This window comes from Sinocyclocheilus rhinocerous, unplaced genomic scaffold (assembly GCF_001515625.1).
Source record: "Sinocyclocheilus rhinocerous isolate Xijiao unplaced genomic scaffold, SAMN03320098_v1.1 scaffold1406, whole genome shotgun sequence".
Taxonomy (NCBI): Eukaryota; Metazoa; Chordata; class Actinopteri; order Cypriniformes; family Cyprinidae; genus Sinocyclocheilus; species Sinocyclocheilus rhinocerous.
The window spans coordinates 445,637-465,597 of NW_015647095.1; the positions used below are offsets into that span (position 1 = coordinate 445,637).

At 39.1% G+C, this 19,961-nt stretch overlaps 1 protein-coding gene and 1 long non-coding RNA gene across 7 annotated transcripts in view; both read left to right on the forward strand.

Moving 5' to 3' along the window:
- LOC107708820 (calmodulin-binding transcription activator 1-like) overlaps positions 1 to 19,961 on the forward strand; it is a 390,706-nt gene that overhangs the window by 33,459 nt on the left and 337,286 nt on the right. The gene's annotated exons all lie outside the window — the stretch shown is intronic.
- LOC107708821 (uncharacterized) lies at positions 5,689 to 13,468 on the forward strand. The gene is made up of 3 exons (XR_001636415.1): positions 5,689 to 5,745; positions 10,631 to 10,633; positions 13,456 to 13,468. It is a non-coding gene; the product is annotated as an uncharacterized LOC107708821 (long non-coding RNA).

Genomic DNA, 19,961 nt, shown 5'->3' on the forward strand with positions numbered 1-19,961 from the left:
GTTAAAAATAAAAAAAGAAGAGTATACACTAACGTCGGCCAAAGCATAGCTTATTTCGACTAGACCCGCACATCCCTACTCGTAACTAAACAAAGGGCGCCAATGTGAGTGTGCACACCGGTGCGCAAAACGCCAGGCGTAAAAGCGTCATTTAAAAAAAAAAAAACACCTCAGGCTCGTTTTTTTGGTTTGACGCGCCGCGTTAAAAACTGGCCGACCAATGAGATTGGCGCTTTTGTTCATGTGCCTGGAGCTGCTGAAGTTACAGTAAAACACAACTTGGTGGCGCTCAAGCACAAAATGATCTTGCCGAGCACACAATTGATACCTAGCGACAAAGAGGAAGTAAGTAGACGAAGAAGAAGCATCGAGGCAAGGTGAATGTAGAGCTGCTGGTCTCATTGGTGTCTGAACACAAAGAGCTTTATGACAAACGCGACAGCGAAGTCCTACAAAAATCTTGATAAGAGGGAGTTGTTATGGAGAGGAATTGCAGATCAAAAAGGATTCGATGTGTACCGGGTATTTCTGTTTTTCATTAAGCGCCATCTAATGTCAGGGAGTGAATTTGCATGTTCACTCGGCCCATCACCAGTGAAAATCGCTTGGGTATGAACACACAAGACGCATTGAAAAATGCTGGTGATAAGCGTGCGCAATAATCGTCCCGGTGTGCACAAGGCTTTAGACTGTATAATTTCGAAATTTGAAGCAAAAACAGAATGGTCTGACTTTAGTTTTGTGAAACTAAATCTATACTACAAAAACTTATCTAAACGAAACAGCAGACGAGCTGAATGAGACGCAAATTCACTCTCTGCCAGCAGGTAGCACTTATGAACAGCAATGATATAGTATTTCCTGGGTTACCTCTGTAAACAAAGCAGAGCTGCGCTTATGAACACTACTTTAATATGCATCGTTCAGAGGCAAGATGAAAAGAAAATGCCATCTAAACTTTTCTAAAGACAGTCAGTTCCCCTCAGAGATACATTCATATGAACTCCTACCCCAGTTGTATTGCGATTTGTTTAGCATCTCAACTGATTTGAATCTTCACATATTTGTGTTACATATATATTACATCCCTAGTGAAATGGCATGCATGTTTATTTGGCTTGGGAACCAGAGAAGTTCAAGCAAGGAATGATGACTTCTGTCAAACTTGTAAGATGGTTTCTATAGGGCTGGACAATAATTCAATATCAATATGTATCGCGATATAATTTTTTTCAACAACGGTGATATGATTTTTAAACACATTTCCGATATTTCGATATACATTACCAGTGTTTCCCATACATTGATTTATTTGTGCCGTTTGACTTCGTTGAATAAACATGAGCACTGCACGATCAAAAAGGGGCATCTAGCATGAGGAAAGTGTCAGCGGCACTATCAGAAGACCGAAAAAGTGCTGGCCTCTGGAAGGGACCCTCGGGGAAAGGGAGACAGGCAGGAAAGAGGAGCTAAGCTAGTGTGACACTCAGCCTCTAATGAGTGGCAGCCACTTAAGACCTGTGAACCTTCTCTCGCCTCTGAACCGAAGCCCAAGAGCGCATCAGCTCAGTCGCTCTAAGGACTTCTACACATTTAATGCCCTGTCATCAGGACTAATCCTCTCTGCCCAGCACTGCCGTGGCACGGTGCCCGCGTGCAATATGCCTCTGCTCCTGCTGGGGTGCCATCGTGGACGCACATGGCACTGGAGCAGCCCAGGGAGAGTCGTGGGCAGAGAGAACAGAATCTTCCGGTTACAGTCACGTCCGGCGGCAACGTCCAGGGAGAGGGTTCTGATTACGCAGGATGTGGAGGGGCTGGAAAAAAGAGAGGTTTGGCTCACTGGGCCAGGAATGACTGCATTTCCCCCACCAAATCAGAGACAATATGATACCCCTCGTGAGAGTCGATGCACCTGCTGAAGAAAGCCATTTACAGATTAAATACTGATCAGAGCAATCTTCTATTTTTGATTACAATGCATCGAGAGCCTCCCGGTGCACAGTTGTCCTGAAGATTACAATAGAGAGGTTACATTCACACAAAATGCTTGTTAGGCACATTAGTCTCCGCATTCCTCATTTAGAATAGGGAATATCATCATGTCTTCGTGATGGGAATGTTGATTTGCCTTGCTTTTGTAGAGCTGTGTGTTTACCTTTGTGTTATGTGACTGTCTGACCTGTTTTTTTTCCTCCTCTTCTTTAAGAAAAGTAGCTGATGTCACTTTTAAGAAGTCAGCCTCACACTTTACGTTACCTACTTTTTATTAGTTTAGCTCCTCTGCTGGGGTCCAACACTAAAGGGAACGTCCTTCCTTTTATCTCTGCCTCCCATCTGAATCTTTCCCGACCCCCCACTTTGCCGTTCCTCCTGTGGAATCTGCGTCACATCTATTCAATAACAGTTTCAGGTCATGGCTTCAATTATATCCACATCATTCTGGTGCACCTTTGAAACTATAATGACTGCTTTGTGAGCAAAGACTGAACAAATAATAAAAGAGCTGCGTATGAACAAAGAGAAACCTCTGCGTAACCTTTGTGTTACTCGTTTGTAGTAGTAATTTGTAATATGAGGCTGTGGTTCACTTACTTGCTACAAGCTTGTTTTAGTGAAATTGCCTTGTCTGCTGATATATTATTAGTTTGGCTTTGCACCGATATTGAAATTCTGGCCGAAAAGCCAATGATTATTTGCATGTTATGTCTGATAGCAAATAAATATTATAAATAAAATTGATTGTTTTTCTCTTGATCAAGAGGTTTGAACAAGAGCCCGCAATTATCCAACATGGGCTGTCTAAATATTTAGTATTTACAGATACAGTGAAATTTGATCACTGATATTGTCCCTAAATCCTGCATTCCTATAATTAAAGTACGTTTCAAAGTTCATATCCATGTAGGGCTCCAAGTAGACAGTTGTTTGTTTGTGTTTAGCACTATCACAGAGTAACACATTTTGTCAGTATCACAGTGAGGGGGGGGTACTGCATCTTTTATGTGGCAGTCATATTGACTTCCAGTGTCATCAAATGCAGACACTCATTTGTTTTCTTGCTCTTCTTGTTTTTCTTGCAGAAAGTAAATATTTTCTTTATGTCGGTAGAGGCTGCTTCATATTGCTCTTATTATGGATGCCAAAGTGTCTGATCCCAGACTAAAATCTAGCTTGGCAGAGATCTGTTCCAGCACTAGATGGCTAGCATGCTGATGTATTGGCGTGTCTGTGCCTTTCAGAGCCCAGACTGCTTGTTATTTAGACTGGTAACCTCCACTTCTTCTCTGCCTGCTCCTTTCAGTGCCTCTATTCCCGAGGGCCTCCCTATCCCCCACCCAGACAAGCCTGAGCTCATTAGAACATTTCCCTGGATTAAAGTCTTCCTTTATGGATTACAACAGTTAAGATGTTTGAGCAGTTCTTGTCACAGAGACAGGTATTTAACTTTTAACGACTCGTTTGGCTGATTACCGCAGTTTGATGATTTTGGAAGCCATCGGCACTTTTTTTATTTTCATATTAGTTGTTACCGTTTGATCCATCTCGTCTAATCGAACCTCACTCTACCTGTGATTGAATGTTTGTCTTCTTTTGATGTTGTAAATGGGACGTTCCTCTCAACTGTGACTAATTAAAATTACCCCGTATGAATTGCAAGTGTTTACTGAGAAGTTCATTAGCCTCTCTGGGGCAATCAGTGGAAATTAAAGGTCATGTTTGCTTGTTTGTTTTTGGTGAGAGAAATGCTTTAACATTTTTATGAACAGGTGTCCAAAGCATGACTTGAATTTGAAATGCAGTTCTCAGGGGCTTCTTCGGTTGAGCTGCTGATATCTCCTCAAATGTTGGATTTGAGATTAAGGTTCAAATGCCACCTCCTTCTTTTGGGGAGCTGCATTTGCATAACTAGCTGCCTTTCATTTGCACACGAAAACAATTTCCTGTTATTTGTTTATTGATATGGATATATATTCATTTATTCCTCTTTATTTCCTGTTGAATATTTTATAATGTTAGGATTGCTGCCAGTATGTCATTTAGACCATTATGGTTTTGAAAACTACTTTCCTCTTGAATGTGACTGTTGATAAATTCTCCCACATAATCATAGTAATTTTTGTGTCATTTGTGTAATGTGTGAAGAAGACAGATTTCATTACTGAAATCAGATAATTGCAAAAAACAGATTTTTATTGTTGATGTGTAAGATTTATAAAGAGTATACGTTTATACATTTGCTGCTTAAATAATAATAATAATAGTAATAATAATATGCTAATTTGTATCCTCTTAAATTCTGTATTAATAATGTGCCACTTGTCACACTTTTATATAATTATTTTTGTTCACTGTTAGTCTATCTATAACCTTTTTACAATTATCAGTTCATTGCATTTTTATCAACTATTGCATTTTTCTTTAAAGGGGTGGTTCATTGCGATTTCACTTTTTTAACGCTAGTTAGTGTCTAATGTTGCTGTTTGAGCATAAAAAGAATACAACCAGAGCACATGCCGCCGAGGTGAGGGGCGGGACATTTAGACGCGCGTTAGAGTCTGTTTAGCCAATCACAACACACTGGGCTAGCTAACCAATCAGAGCCCATCGCCTATTTCTGAGGGAGGGGCTTCATAAAAGAAGGAAATGATCAGCCCGTTTCTCAGAGAAGGGACAGAGAGGTGTGGAATAAAGGTAAATTATGTGAAGAATAATGCGTTTTTAAAAAAACGAAGCATTAACACATGTTAGACTGCAACCCATACCATAAACACAATCATGCCTAGAAAAAACCCAGTGAACCACCCCTTTAACTGTTGTAAAACTGATATATTGTCTCATGTTTCCATAACAAGTCTTGTTATTTGTTACAGTTAGAAAAATCCAACTGCATTTATTAGTGAAGTTGAAATTATGATTTCCAAGTGTGGCTGGAAATTTGGTTTGCCATCATTCTGTTTGTGTAACCACTGTGGCATGCAGTTGAAGGGCAGTTGTGAAGCCTGGGCCGAGCTGCCTTTGTCTTTAATGAGAACCTACCTGTGGGTCATTCTGGGGTCTTGAATGCTATAAGGACTTTGCAGTTTTCTCCTGGCTCTGAGGCAGGGGTCTCCAGTACACTCCGATGACAGGGGTGCCTGCTCAAAATTGCCTGACCTCTACTGTTGCACATACAGGTCACTTCACCTCCTATGGGAACTTCTAAATTGAACCCAGCTTGCGCTTTCATTTTTTATTGTGCGCCACCCCACCTCCTCCTTTCTTTTCTCTCCTCTCCTCCCCTCCCATTCCTCTTATCTTCCATCTTTCTTCCCTCTCCCTCATGTGTTCAGTGAGGTGCAAAGTTATTCAGGGGTGGAGAAATGGATTTCTACCTTTAGTTTTGAAATACTATGCCTGGCTTTTTGCATTGTGAAGGACTTAGTATTTTTTAATTTTTACAAGGCAAAAGGAACAAGAGTGCTGTTATATTGACAGGGATGCGGGAAGTAGGGGTGCTGAGGGGGCTGCAGCACCCCCTGTTTTCACATGGTTGCAAATGCAACGCCAAGTTTGTTCATTTAAATTTATTCAGTTTTAGCATTTAATAATTTATTTGTAATGATCTCTGAAATGTAAATTGTAAGTGGGCTATAATAAACCCATGTTTATCTTTATAAACATGATTAATTAACCAGCCCCCCCCCCTTCACCCAACACGGACACACACAGCACCCCCAACTGAAAACATGTTCCCGCGCCCCTGTATATTGAGCTTATTTGCATGCTTGTCTCAGTGCATTGTTGTGCAGCTAATATTTACAAGAGTTTGAAAGTAAATGCCATTGTGTTCTCAGCTCTCTGGATCAAATGGCAGGGGAACTGAGGTGCACACACTGAAGCCTGATGTATTATTCCATTTCATGGAGTCTGCCAGCCTAGCACGCATATCCCGGTAATCCATACCCCTGCCGCTCACCCCACTTGAAATAAATAGGATTGGTATCTGTCTCCCTGACTCTCAGAGATGCAGTGATTGATGGATCTTGTACAGGATTAATTATTGAAGCTAGCGGTTTCCTCTCACAGACAAGACTATACAACACTGCCAAGAGCTGCCTGGAAGATGGCGTACACATAAAACCGCCCTTCATTTATGAATACAATATCACTGGGAGGGTCTAATAACGTATTGTTTAAAATTTAATGTACAATGTAATTTGGTTGCTCTTATTTACTTCTCAAAGTTCCAAGATTAATGCAGATGTGTGTACTTTATTCTCTTAATGCTCTTGTGAGTTTATTTGTGAAGGACATTGACCATTATTGTTGTTTTTTTCTTTCTTTTCTCTCTTGACCTCGTAGAGCTGCAGTGTATCAAGGCTAACTCAGCTTTATTAGTGTCCTGGTTCTTATGTCCCTCAGGTTTGGTCACGTGCATTATTTTGTACTTCATCCTGGTCAGCTGCTGTGTGTCAGGTAGTACAATCCTTTTTTTTAACCAATGGAAATGACCCCATCTGCCTATCTTAGTAGGGATAGGCCTGTCTTCATTTAGTTGTTTCACAGAAAGCACATTAGACGGAACTGTGCTCCATCAGTATGGAGAAAGAGGATGCCAACTGCAGAGGTGATTCACAGAGACTTCGATAGACTCCCACATCCTGGTGCTTTTCGTTCAGATCAGTAGGTGGGAAGTTCTAGCTTAATCAGTAGAAGGGCACGCGAGCTCTTCTGCTTCACAGGATCCCTCCTCTTTTTCTCTTTCTTGTTATGTGCTGGTCTTTGATCTTTAAAGGTCCTTGAGAACGAAGAGCCAGCAGGCTGGGACTCTCTTCCTTTGGATTCCTGCCCATCTGCAGCTCCATCTAACGGACATCCCTGGACACAGCAGGCCTTCTTGTCTTTCTCGCTCTCTCTTTTCCACTCCTTTTCTGCACTCCCTCTGCTCACACTCGCGTCAGCCCATCATTATACTGATTTCCTTTCTTCCTATGCACTCATTTGTTTTGAACCATGATATATGCATTTGCATTTATCTATCCTTTTTGTGTCGTCGCAGGTAATCATTTTTACAAATTCAAAGCGGCACTAAGCGCTGACAAATGCACTTCTCCCCTGTTGGCAAAATCCCTCTCCTAGAGTCGTGACAACAGGTCGCAAGCATTCATTGCATAAGTGTGAAGCATTACACAAGGTTTGTCGACCAAGAACATGAGTCTTGGCAGCACAGCAGGACTCCCTGGACTTGCTGCTAACTGGACTGTCATTAAAGTCTAAGTTAAACATTGTACTGGTGTCAAAATCTGCAGGGGTTTTGCCAAGGTAACATGATATTTGCCAGATCACATTATCCCTGTTTTGTATTAAAATAGGTGGATTGCAAAACAAAGATATTTCTCCTGCTGTGAGCGCTATGCCTCTGTCCACTCTTCACACTTTAGGTTTAGGATCTCCTAACACATGTTCTCTCGCAAAACACTTAAGATCTTTCAGAATCTTCACGTTACAACTTAGCAGCTTATGCCTGCAGAAATTCATCTGCTCTTCAGCAAGGTACTAAGATTATTGGGGTAAGGAAGCCTTTGATCTATGGATTCATATATCATTAGACCTCATGCTACTTGTAGAGCTGTCTGCGGACAGCAATGGATGACACTGCCTGACCTTTACTGCTTCCAGCATTCCATTAAATCACAATATGAAAGGTCGCTCTTCATCGTTTTTATGCTCTTAAATGTTACTTCTGCCACATTGGTCAGAGTGTTGAAGTCCCGTGACAGGTGTCCTTCATGAAGGTCGGCACTTGAGTTTTTGTCCTACACTGCTAGATGTTGGCCAGTGTCCACCATAGATCCATATGTCAGTAAATGCCAGGCTAAAAAGGCTGACATGGCCATAATCATTAATACCACCAGTTGCTACTCATGCTATATGGGATGAAAGAGCATAGTGATTGCTACTTACTCTCACAGTATGTCCCTGCTCTAATTGTAGTCTGATTGCAGATGATCGAAGGTGTCAGACATCTTCACATACCCAGGAGGGGGTCATTGCACATTTAAAGGTACAGTTCACCCAAAAATTAAAGTCATTTTTCAAACATTTTTAGTCCTCTTCAGTTTGTTACAAACTCACTCTGTTTCTTCTGTATAACAGAATGGTGAGTTATTGAAGAATATTCTGGCCACTCTTTTATTATAATTAAAGAGGAATGAAACTGTCATTATGAAAAAGCACCGTAAAAGTATCATAAAAGTGGTTAATTATATTCCAAGCCATTATACTATAGATTTGTAGAATTTAGGTAGAATTTAATTAACCCACAACTTAAAGGTCTGTCATCATTTACTCACCTTGATGTTGTTCTAAACCTGTATTTATTTCTTCTGCAGAACATAAAAGAATGTTGGTAACCAAACAGTATTGGTGACCATTCCATTGTATGAAGCATGAGCACACACACACACTGTCACGGGTGCACACACACGAGGGACGAGGAGACGCTGGAGAATACTTTACACTTGGGACATTTCTCAAAATATCATCTTTTATGTTCCACAGAGAAAAAAAATTGACAGGTTCAGATTCAACTTACTCAGTGATCCAGTTACAATGGTTTACAGGTCTCTGTAGGTGGAGGTGACGATTATCGTTGAATGAACTTATTGTGTCCTGTTTGTCACTCAAATCTTCCGTATGGTTTCAGAAGACTTTAAATTTAGCACATCAATAGTACCATAACATGCATTGTAATTGCATGGAAAAGAGCAACCAGTCCATTGTTAATTTTTCATATTGTGCTATTTAGAAGAAAGAAATTCATACAAATTCAAGTTTGGAATGACATGAGGGTGAGTAAATAATTAAAAAATTTTCATATTTGGATGAACTAATCCTTTAAGACATTACTTACTCTCATAAGAACTGATGAAGGGAATTAAATCACCAGTTAAAATCACCAATGTTTCTTTTGGTTTATTCCAGCACGTGACCTTATTCACAATTTTTTAAACCTGAAATCTGTTTTGATGAATGAAGTAATTATTCAGATGGGGAAGCATGCCTCCATGCTTCTTAATCACCTTACATACAGATTTTCTTGCTGAAATCTAATTAGACTATGAATGCTCCTTCCGTTTGAATGAGCCGAATTTTGGATGCGAACACACAGCCCCCGTAGCCAGAGGTACACAGTTGCAGCGTGTATAAGTTATTGTGTGTATCAGTCCTGAACACAGGACCTTCTTCACATTTAAATGAATCCAGAAGTGACCCACTCAACCAGGAAATAGCTCCGATTTGTAAATGCTTAGCTGTGAGTTTGAGGCCTCGGATTTCTGTTTGTGTTTCACTTCCACCTTGGACCATGTGATAGATGTGTATCTCAGAGAGAAAGGCTACAAAAAATTGCATTTCTGTCCTGTCTCTTGTCTGTCCAAGAAAATAGAGACTGCACAGCGGACTGTGGAATAGGTTTGGTAATCCGGCATTGCTGGGACTCAGGACACTCTGTATCATTGGCAAGATTCACAAGCACATGCTCTGCCGCCGAAGCCAGAAAGGTTGAGGTGTCGACGGGGTGTGTTCGGGTAGTTCATTAAAACGTGCCCTCTCCTAACCCCTTTTCTCCTTGCAGCCTGTCCTTTAGCGAAACCTTGAGGTTCCATTGAAATTCCGCCGAGCTTTCCTCTTTTGAAATATCTGTTGATGAGGTAATGCAGGGCTGCGATAGCTCTCTGCTCCCTCTGCTGCTGAACATTTCTCTAAGTCATGTTTACATAATTAGCAAACTCTCAGAAAGCCTTGGCAATTTTTTAAAAATGAAAGGAGCTAGTTAGTAGTCCACTCGGTGTGTCTCCCTCTCCAAGACCACTGTGCTGAAGATACGCTGATATGCATACATTCAAAAAGCACGGTAACACACAAAAAACAGCTCTTTTCTCTTTGCTTGCATATTTTTCACATACATTTTATTGTCATTAACGTGTTGTATGCTATGCCGTGGGATTAAGTATTTTGTGTTTTTGTATGCATGAGCTTGTAGCTTACATAATGAGCTTGCAGTGTTTTTCCTAAAATAAATGACTGAGGCATACTGTTAATTATTGTAAATAGATTTTTTACTTATCACGCCTGTCCAGCATTCCTCTGTGCTGCTATCAGCTTCTGAAATGCTATTGTTTTATTTACGGCTTCTCTTACAGTAATTAGATGTTTCAAATCGGTGAAGAAACATAATTAGTGGCCATTCATTTATGAGGGCCCACACTATTGTTCACAACAGAGATGTGTGTATTAAAGTTATTTTTGTCCCATGGCTATGTAGAGACATTATGCGATTAATCATTTTAGTACAGCCCAGATTGGCAATGGACAGTGTGATGTTGTTGAGTCTCACTTTGCCCCCTCTTTGACCATATCACTGAATCTAATTATGTAACCAACTTCAGAAGTGTGACAGTTATATTAGCCTAGTTATATGCTGGAGTGAATTACTTTTTCAGTTTGGACTTTTGTCAAATTTTCATTTGTACAGCGCAAGTTACAATAAAAATGCTAATTTTTTTAGAGTTCAGAATTTGCCTGCTTAGGAGAGCTTTCTCACCACAGATAGAAAAAAACACTCTTTAATTACAAATGTGATGAGGCTGTAAATCTCTCTCCCTCTCCTTTGGTGTTGTCTTGAGAGATGAATCAGCTAAAGCACACCGGCATCCACACACAAATCTTCATTAGATGTGGTTGATAAACCATTAATCCATTCTTTCACTCTTTTTTTCTGTTTTTTTTTTTTTTTAACATTCTGAGTCTGAAATGAAATATCACAAACCTTAGTCAAGATAGACATCATGTTTAATTTAACACAGATGAAAGGGAGACTGGGATAGATGTACAGTTTTTAAATAGGCTACCCATACTTTGGTGTTACTTTTACTATTTGTTTGCTAAATACTGAAAATAAATCTTTACAGAAGAGATGTGCTCCAGGACCTTAAAGAGTTAAGCTAAAAATGAAAATTCTATCGTTTATTCACCCTCATGTCATTTCAAACCTGTTATTTTCTTTATTGAAACACAGAAGTTGAAATTCTGATCAATGTCAAGCTCCCAAATGACTGACTGACTGAGTAACTAACTAATTACAATCAATCAGTCTAACTACAATCAATCTAACTAGATTTAATCTACCATCAACTAACTACAATAACTACCTTTAGTTTTACCCTGTTTGTTAAACAAATCAATCGGCTTTAGAAGACTTTTTTTATTATATGAAAAATAGTGGTCAGTACATTCTTCAAATTTTAAAAGCATGTAATACGACTTTGGAATGATTTGAGTGTAAGTCAATGATGACATTTTCAATTTTGGGTGAACTATTGTGCCCGCTCTATGTCTAGTCTTTACCCATCATTTCAGCATTCGCAGACAGATCTTTGATCTCTAGTGTGCATGTAGATATGCGTGTCTGTCGCTACTCGAGTTTGTATTCTCTGAAATTGTAGTAATGATCAGCTTTCCAAAAACGAGAGATTTAAATGGAGAGTAATGAATGCTATATTTGATAAACAGCATACAACTCAGATCACAGAAGGCTGTAATTTGCACTATTTGTAGATCCTTGATTCTCTCTGTATCCGTGGCTCTTGCATAAGGGTCAGTGTTTCATTTGTCCCACTGATTGCTTGTTACGTTTTCTCTGACTCGCATGAATCATGTAAAATCAGACCATTTTCTGCCCCAGAACCAGTTTGTGCTGCAAGTTTATTTTCCTGTCAAGTGGCTGGAAATATTCCTCCCTCTGTTTGCAGCTCCAGCAGTTTCTGAATTTGATTAACCAAATTGCAGAAATTTCTCAAACATTTCCAGAAAATTGTCACCGATAGAGACACTGGGAGATGAAAACCGCCTGTGTGTGACCTTGCGAGAGGCAATCAATGGCCTTTATCTTGCCCAGCACATTATAAATCCTACCACCAGTGTGGTCAACAGGTCCTTGTAATATATTGACCTGCGGTGCAGCAATTTATCAGTTTGTCTCTGAGGTTAAATAATTTAGTTTTTCAGCTCAGCCCATACTTTTTCTTTGCTCCTCTTCATTCCCAGAGTTCCCCTCATCAAAGCTGGCCATGAGTTTTGGCTGATTTTGATGGATTGAAGTTGCAGATGTGGCATGAATAACAGAAACTCTTTTCTAATCGTAGATCTCATCTGGAGAGGAAACAAACATTGCTTCCTTTGTGTTTACCTCTGTAATTTTGCTCTTCCTTTGCTGTTGTCTGTGGACATGGGCCCTGGAGTTATAACCTCTTGAATCAACACAGGAGATCAGCGCATGCATAGTCGGCAAAAGAAATTGCTTTCATTTACTGCAGCAAACTATGGATTTTTTTTTTTGTTCTGGCTCTCCTAGAGTAAAAACTAGCACCTGAAGACTTCCTTCTGCTTTTTAAATTGGTATGTAAAAAATACCACAGTGATTCTGTTCTCTTTTTTTAAATTTTTGACAGGGCTTGGTTTATTGTTTGAGTATGTATACTGTAATAATAAACAAGAGCCTGTGGCCTTCACATGAGACATTTATGGAAGGCGTGATGTGCTTGACATACCTAGGAAAAAATCCCCAATGTTTTCCCTCACCTACTTTAAATCAGCACTTGCTTGGGAGCAGTCGTAAGCCGAAAATTCAGAGATGCTCTTTACGAGTGTTATGTCCCTTATTCCTGTTTGTCTCTTTCATTATCACTTCTTGAGCACGACGGTAGCAGCCAATACTTCTTCAAGCAAGATATATGCAGTGGGGAATTAACAGGAGATTGATGTAGTAGATACCAAATACCCGACAAGAGAGGATTGAGTGGGCTTGAATAAGAAATACACAGCTAGGACGTGCCAAGGTCTGGGCTAAACCTTGAGCCAAAATTCCCCCTCAACTAAACTTTGCTCCCTGAGATGAAAGACAGAATTGTTCTGATATTCTGATCAAAGCCGGCTATCTCCAAACTCCAAAGGAACACCTGGAAATCTGCAGAAATATGAGCATGCACAAAAGAACATTGTGATGCATAATGTATCTTAAGTGCTGTTTAGATTTTTATATAAACATCTGACTAGGGTGTTTATTAATTCATTTATTTATGTTCGTTAATGAATTTATTTATTGTTTGCCCGCCTCCGCATTTAGTACATTTAGAAGACTTTTAATCTAAAGCTGTTTGATGTCTCTTCTCACTAGTTTGTTATACGCTTTGTGGTTGGTTCTGGATCCATGAGTACTCAAGATTTAAGGATTTATTTATTTATATATTTAGTTACAGAAGCAACTTCTATATTAAAAAAGTTTCTTTCAAAGACAATTTTATTTATATAGACCTTTTTATAATTGGGCTTTTTGCCTTTATTTTATAGGACTGAAGAAAGCAGACAGGAAAATAGGCTGAGAAAGAGAGCGTGATTGGGAAATGACCCAAGACAGACTTTAAATTTTTTTAAATTTTTAAATTTTATTTTTTTTATACAAAAGTCCATTACAGAGTAATTTGTTATTTGAGTGACCAGTACTGCTATTTGATTGACAGTATTGAATAATTATTCTATAAAGGCTTTCATTTTGTTGACCTGTGTAATTGTGTGCTGGGACTTCACGGTGAAGTGAGCCATGAAGAACGCGATGTTCTAGTTTCTCCACAACCTGTTAACACATCATGTTTTCCCGCTGCCTGTTTGACATGCTGACTTTTTGAATGAGTGAGCCAAGCTGCCAATACTGTGTAGATTAGAACAAGCTCACAAAAGAGGCAGAACTCCATACCTCTATAAATGTCACCATCACACTCCTATTAAATGGGCCGGTGCTGCTAAAAGCCGACGTAATTGCTGCGCTTTTTTCACACGTTCCCATCAAGGCCAAAGGGTCTGGCAAAGCCTGTAGATTATTCTGTGTAACACATAGGCACAAATGATGTGTGAACTGATGTTTGATTGTGTGGATGGAGTGAGGTGTTATTGTCGGAGGTGCTTATCAACACATTTGCTGCGGGGTCTCTGAGTCTCTCCGTAAATATTAGTGCTTTTTAATACCTGGCCTTTGACTCCAGTGAAGCGTACGTTGTTATTAATCCTGCAAATAAGCTTAATGTCTCCGTAATTAGAGGAAGGTAAAAGATGCTAATGCAACAAGTGAATGTTCTTTAGGTTTTTTTTTTTTGGTAGAAAGCACCGTTATGAATGGTGGGCTGTCGAACCACAGGATATTATGTCTGGAAATAAGTCCTGCATTATTGTTTGAAATTTCTTTCCACTTACATACAAGTGCTGCACTTCAGAGAGAAAATGTCCTTAGGGTTTCCTGTTACAAATGTTGTTGCTTGAAACATAGCTTTCAAAGGCATTTTCTTGTTTGTTGACAAACAACGGTCTCGAAAAACGGCTCCCTCAGGCGTTACGGCAGCAAACCTCTGATTTAAACTGCAAATATCTTTTCTCGGCTGTTAAGGATGATAATCTGTTATATAGGGAGGGGATGCGAATTTCTGCTCCATGTCCTCCCTGAGCCAGTGAGGCATGTTATCTGATATGGATGCTCACCGATAGACTGGAAATTTTGGCTGTTTGTGTGCACCTCCCTCACAGGGTGGACTACCATGTAAATAATAGATACCCTTGGGTGTGAATCACACACAAGATAACCTTCAAGACAGTCATGGATCAGCAGCTTCACATTAGTTGATAGGATTAAGGAAAAAATATCTACAGGAGTCTCTTAATAGAAAAGACAATCACTGTCTGAGAAAAGAATTGAGACGTGTGTTTGGAGCGAAACAGGAATGACAATGAGCTGGGCTGGTGATATTTCACAGCACTCATGGTCAGTTTTGGATCATGTGACTTTGTTCTCAAACACTGGATTGAAATTAGTTCACACTATTATTTGCTGCTTATTGTTTTGTATTGTATTATATTTTATTTTATTTTTAAAAGAGCACTAGGACATAGACTAGAAAACTGCTTTGCTGTCCTCCCATCTGTCCATCGAGAGAACTTGTACACCAAACAAGCTGTGCTTCTGTCCTCTGAAAACTGGAACCTTGCTGTGCCACACAGCTATGCTTCTCCATTTTTCCCTTTTTGTAGGCTAGATTAGCACAACAAATGCTATAGAGTTTTGACGGCAACATTACAGCACTGGATCTTGACTAAATCACTATGACAGAAATAACAAAGCTGCCATATTCCTGAAAGCCTAGTATCTTTGGAATAATGTTGATATTTTTGCTAGAGTTCACAAAAGCGATTTTTTCCCCCCACAATTTTTTATAAAGTTAAAGTTTTACAAAGTTATAAAGAGTTTATGGAATGCAAAAATACATCTAAACTTTACAACATTTGGTTTTAAACCAGGCCCACCCTAATCTGATTTTGCAGAACTCTGCAGAAAAAGGATAATTGTAACAGCAAAACTTCACAAGGTTTCACTTTACTTGTGCTTTTATTAAATATTTTTAATATGAAAATGCTTTCAGCTACCAATAAGAGTGTAATACTGTCAGATCTTTTGAACTTCTTTTACTTTTTTCAATCCACAGAATTATCCAGATTTTCCTCAAAAAAAAAAAAGTGTGAAGTCTACAGATTCTTTTTGGGCTTGGTTTAAACACAATGAAGTCGATTGGTGTAGTGTTGTCACATTGTCTAATCGTAACATTCGACTAGTGCTGATTTCATTGATAACTAATAATTATCATCTGATGTTGATACAGTTCTTATTGTCTCTAGAATGTTCGTATGGTTTAAGTGACCTGTTCAAATATAATATGTTTATCTAATGGTTATTTGCTGAAGTATAAATCACCCTGTTCCCCATAAAAAAGACAGATCTACGAATAAAATACCCATATTGCAAGCAATGTAGGAAATGATTGCAGCAAACGAATGATTACAATGAGCATGAAAGTCTTGCTCTCATTACTCAGCCGTATATGAGATATACTTAGGGCGGCATTAACGTAACTTTGGAAGAGGAATTAGAGAGTAATAACTCATAAAACAGTGCAATTAGTACAAGCAGCTGTAACACTGTGACCCCCATTCATCAAAGCAATTGGTCTTGCGTATTTAAATTGTGAAGCAAATTTATTTTTTATTTTGGTTATACAGCAAAATCTGACGGCTTGATTTCAGTAGAAAGTTCAGAGAACAAGCATGACGATAGGGGCCACGGAGCTCGTGTGAACTCTTGGGATGGAGCTCATCCGTGTGGAGCTTCTTTGCTTCCGGGCTCCTCTGAAGGACAAGGAGACTGCAGGCGGTTCGCCGCTCAAAGGCTAATCCAGGGTCTGTAGGCAGCTTTATTAAAGAAGTGTAATTAGCCACAAAGGAAGGTGGGCTAAAGGGGAGACCTGCAATAATTGAAGTCTGTAGAAGATGTTGTATGTGCAACCTGGTGTCCTGTGGTCTTGTAGCATTAGCTCTTAAGGTCACGCAGCCTGGAGGGCAGAACAGCAACATGTTTAAATGTAGTTTAAATGTTCTTACTCTGGCAGTAACAAACCAATCCTGAGATTCCCAGGCATTAGAGCTCAACCCAGATGATATATAATGTTATATACTATACTATATATTATTACTACTATTATTATTTGTGTGTATATATCTGCATTATATGCTGCTGTTGAAAAATACATTCATACATTGCTCTTTTTGTAGTGACAGAGGCATCAGATGTTTCTTGCAAGACCTCTTTTTATACTCTCAGCAGCCTTATTGTAGGAAATACCCAGAGTGCCACTAAATTCAGAAATGAAGACTCTGAGCTATGAAACAAAGGCCTGATTTGCCTTAATCATCATTTGCTCTAGAATGGAAAATCAATGGCCTTTGATGAGAGTGTTTTGCAGTGTGACAATTTGAAATATGAGATTGGATGTTTAAAACGGCTCCTGTCTTTGTTGTTTTGGAACTTCATTCTTTTAATGTGTGGGAAGTGTTCCATCTATTATGGAGCGCTTGTCTGTCAAGGAAATTAGTTTCCTGGAACTTTGAACAGAGGAGAAAAAAACCCCTAGAAACCTAGAAAGATTCTTCTTTTTTCATTCTTTGGTGAAATTGGGCTTTGCACAGGCAGCTTGGCTTGCATAACAGACGGGATAAATGTGTCACTCACTGTCAGTGACAGTCCTCTGAAGTAACATTTGATTAAACCTGCTTTGCCAGTCTGGAGCCCAAATAGAGACAAACGGCTCTGTATATTCTTATCTGGGCTTAAATTTGAAGAAATATTGATGTGCTAGTTTGACTTATTTATTTATTTATTTTATTTTATGTTTTTAAAGTAAGTTCTTGACTTTTTATTTTGATTAAATAATAAAAATATAATATGCTCAGATCTTTTATTCAGTAAAAATTGTGGTCAGGCTTTGAATATAGACAGTTTGACAAATATTACTTTGAAGACTACATTGATTTCTACATTGAAGTTTCTGTATTACAGGATTCCCACGGTCATAGAAAAAGTGGAAATGTCAAGGAATTTTAAAATTGTGATTTTCAGGTCTGGAACTATCATTACCAATTCATGAATTTTTGTAGTGAATATACATTTTTTTGGGCTATAAATTATTTATCTGTTTATGGTTAGGGACCTTGTGCTGCATTGAAGTCTCGGGCTGTTTTTTGGCTACTGAAGACATTTGTACAATTAAAGTGTAATCATTTATATCTATAAATTACTAATCAGGAATGACTGGAAAAATTATAGAAATTCATTGGTCAGTAGAGGTAGGAACCTATATTAACAATGCTTGTTGCTTAGTCTTAATTTGATCACTTGCTGGCATGTGAATAGCACACGTAAAAAATTAATCAGAATGGTGGTTCTACAACATGTATGTTTCATGTCTTTTAGATGTTGTTTTAGGCCATTGCTTTTAGTAACAAAAAGGAGGCTGATGTGAGGTAAATAAAGCTAGTCTCCTGTATTTGTGATGCGCAAAGCAGCTGTAGTTTGTTCTAATGATGCCAACCTGACAGCAATACCTCCACTTAAATGTAGTGGTTCCATACAGCAGGAGGTCCTTCTTCAAGATGAAGTTTAGAATTGCTCTTTTGCTTTTTCTAGTCGTCTTTCTTTGTGTTTGGATAAGAGATTATAGATGAATTAGTAGCAGTTTTATTATGGCAGTTCATCCCCTGACTCCAACAAACAGAGAACTTCAGACTTCTCAAGGTCAGTTAGGCATCTTATTAAAGCCACGGATTTTTCTTATTCTCGTCACATCGCTTGGTATTAAGGTAAAAACAAACAATTAATTAAAAGTACATTTGTGTCTCTCTCTCCTCTCCCAGACACTACATGCCCTTGTCCTCTGCTTGTTGATGCCACTTTATTTATTTATATATTTTGGAATATAAAAGTGTAATTTTGAGAGAATTACATATAATAACCCATATGGCGGTGAGAAGAATTGTGTCAGATGCAGTTCTTGAGAGTGAAACAGTGGCTTATCTCTGAGGGAATGGGCCCATCAATCATAGCACAATGATTTTTCTTTCATTTTTACCTGTAATGGGCCGGTTTCCTCCAGTGCCTTCTAGATAGCATTTAGTGATGAACACTTAAGTGCAATAGACCCAACACCGTGTACACAGACAGGGTGGCTAGATTGAAAAGTTACGTTGAAACCCGGTCACCTCAGACCACATCTTCCGCTCTTGAATGTAAACACACATATATCAACCCTCTACATTGCGAGTAAATCACTCGCATATGCGACTAAATCTTCACTCTGGGCGACTAAATGATGTCTAATATTAGCCAATGGCTAATAAATTCTCAGATTTTACTCGCCAGTGTGTGAGTTGGAGGCTGAGGATATGACTAGCACAGATATATTTTTTATGTCTAATATTAGCCAATGGCTAATAAATTCTCAGATTTTACTCGCCAGTGTGTGAGTTGGAGGCTGAGTATATGACTAGCACAGATATATTTTCACTCACAGAACACTCTGACTGAGCGCTTCAGAGTTTCACTCTCCATCAAGCGATCTGTGATATTTTTCAGTTCATTTGAATGGATGCGCGGCGCACCTGTGTTTGTGTATTTGACGTAACGTAAACTCTAGTGTGTAGGCGCATGACTCGCCGTCGCTTTCTTTCACACGCGCAAAGAGCGAGCGAGAGTCTTACATAACATGCAGAATTGATGCGCTACATGTAAACGATATACTTTCTTGTATTTTCCTGTAAAAATAACAGAGTTCCTTTGGAATTCTTCAGCTTTTAAGAACTGCCGGGTTTTCCTGTAGTAGGCGGAACTAATGCGCAAACGACAATCTCATTGGCTGGTGCTCACCTATTATCGTCCCTGTTTTGATTTCAGCGAATCAGTTCGAGCAAACGCACACAACCTGATTAATATTCATGAACCCAGTAGTATAGTATTTCAGTCTGGCGAGTAAACAAAAAAATTTACTAGCTAATGGCGATTCAGTTGCCAAGGTGTCCGTAGAGGGTTGTATATACACATTTATCTCGTCTTGGTTCAGGAACAAGGCAACATATTTGAATATGAATACTTAACATTATTAATGCTCCGAAGAGGACGAGTAATTCATACATCTGATGTGATTGAGATACTGTACATAATTATGAAGGGTGTTGAAGTGTGTAACCTTTTGGAGCTCTTGTGCATTGATTAACACGCCAGTATTTAGTGTGACGCACTGTGACTGTGTTTTAAAATCTATTGAGCTGCATATCTAGACAGCATGTTTGGGCATTTTAGGTGATTCAGAAGTTCCAAAGTGCCTGCTCAATAGGTTATGAAACCGTTTCAGTGTCATTTTCTCCACATATGGAAAACACAATGGTGTAACTAGGGCTGGGTATCGATTCAGATGTCCCGATTCGATTCGATTTCGGTTCGCAAGCTCTCGATTCGATTCTCGATTTTTTTTATTACATTCAGTGAATATAGT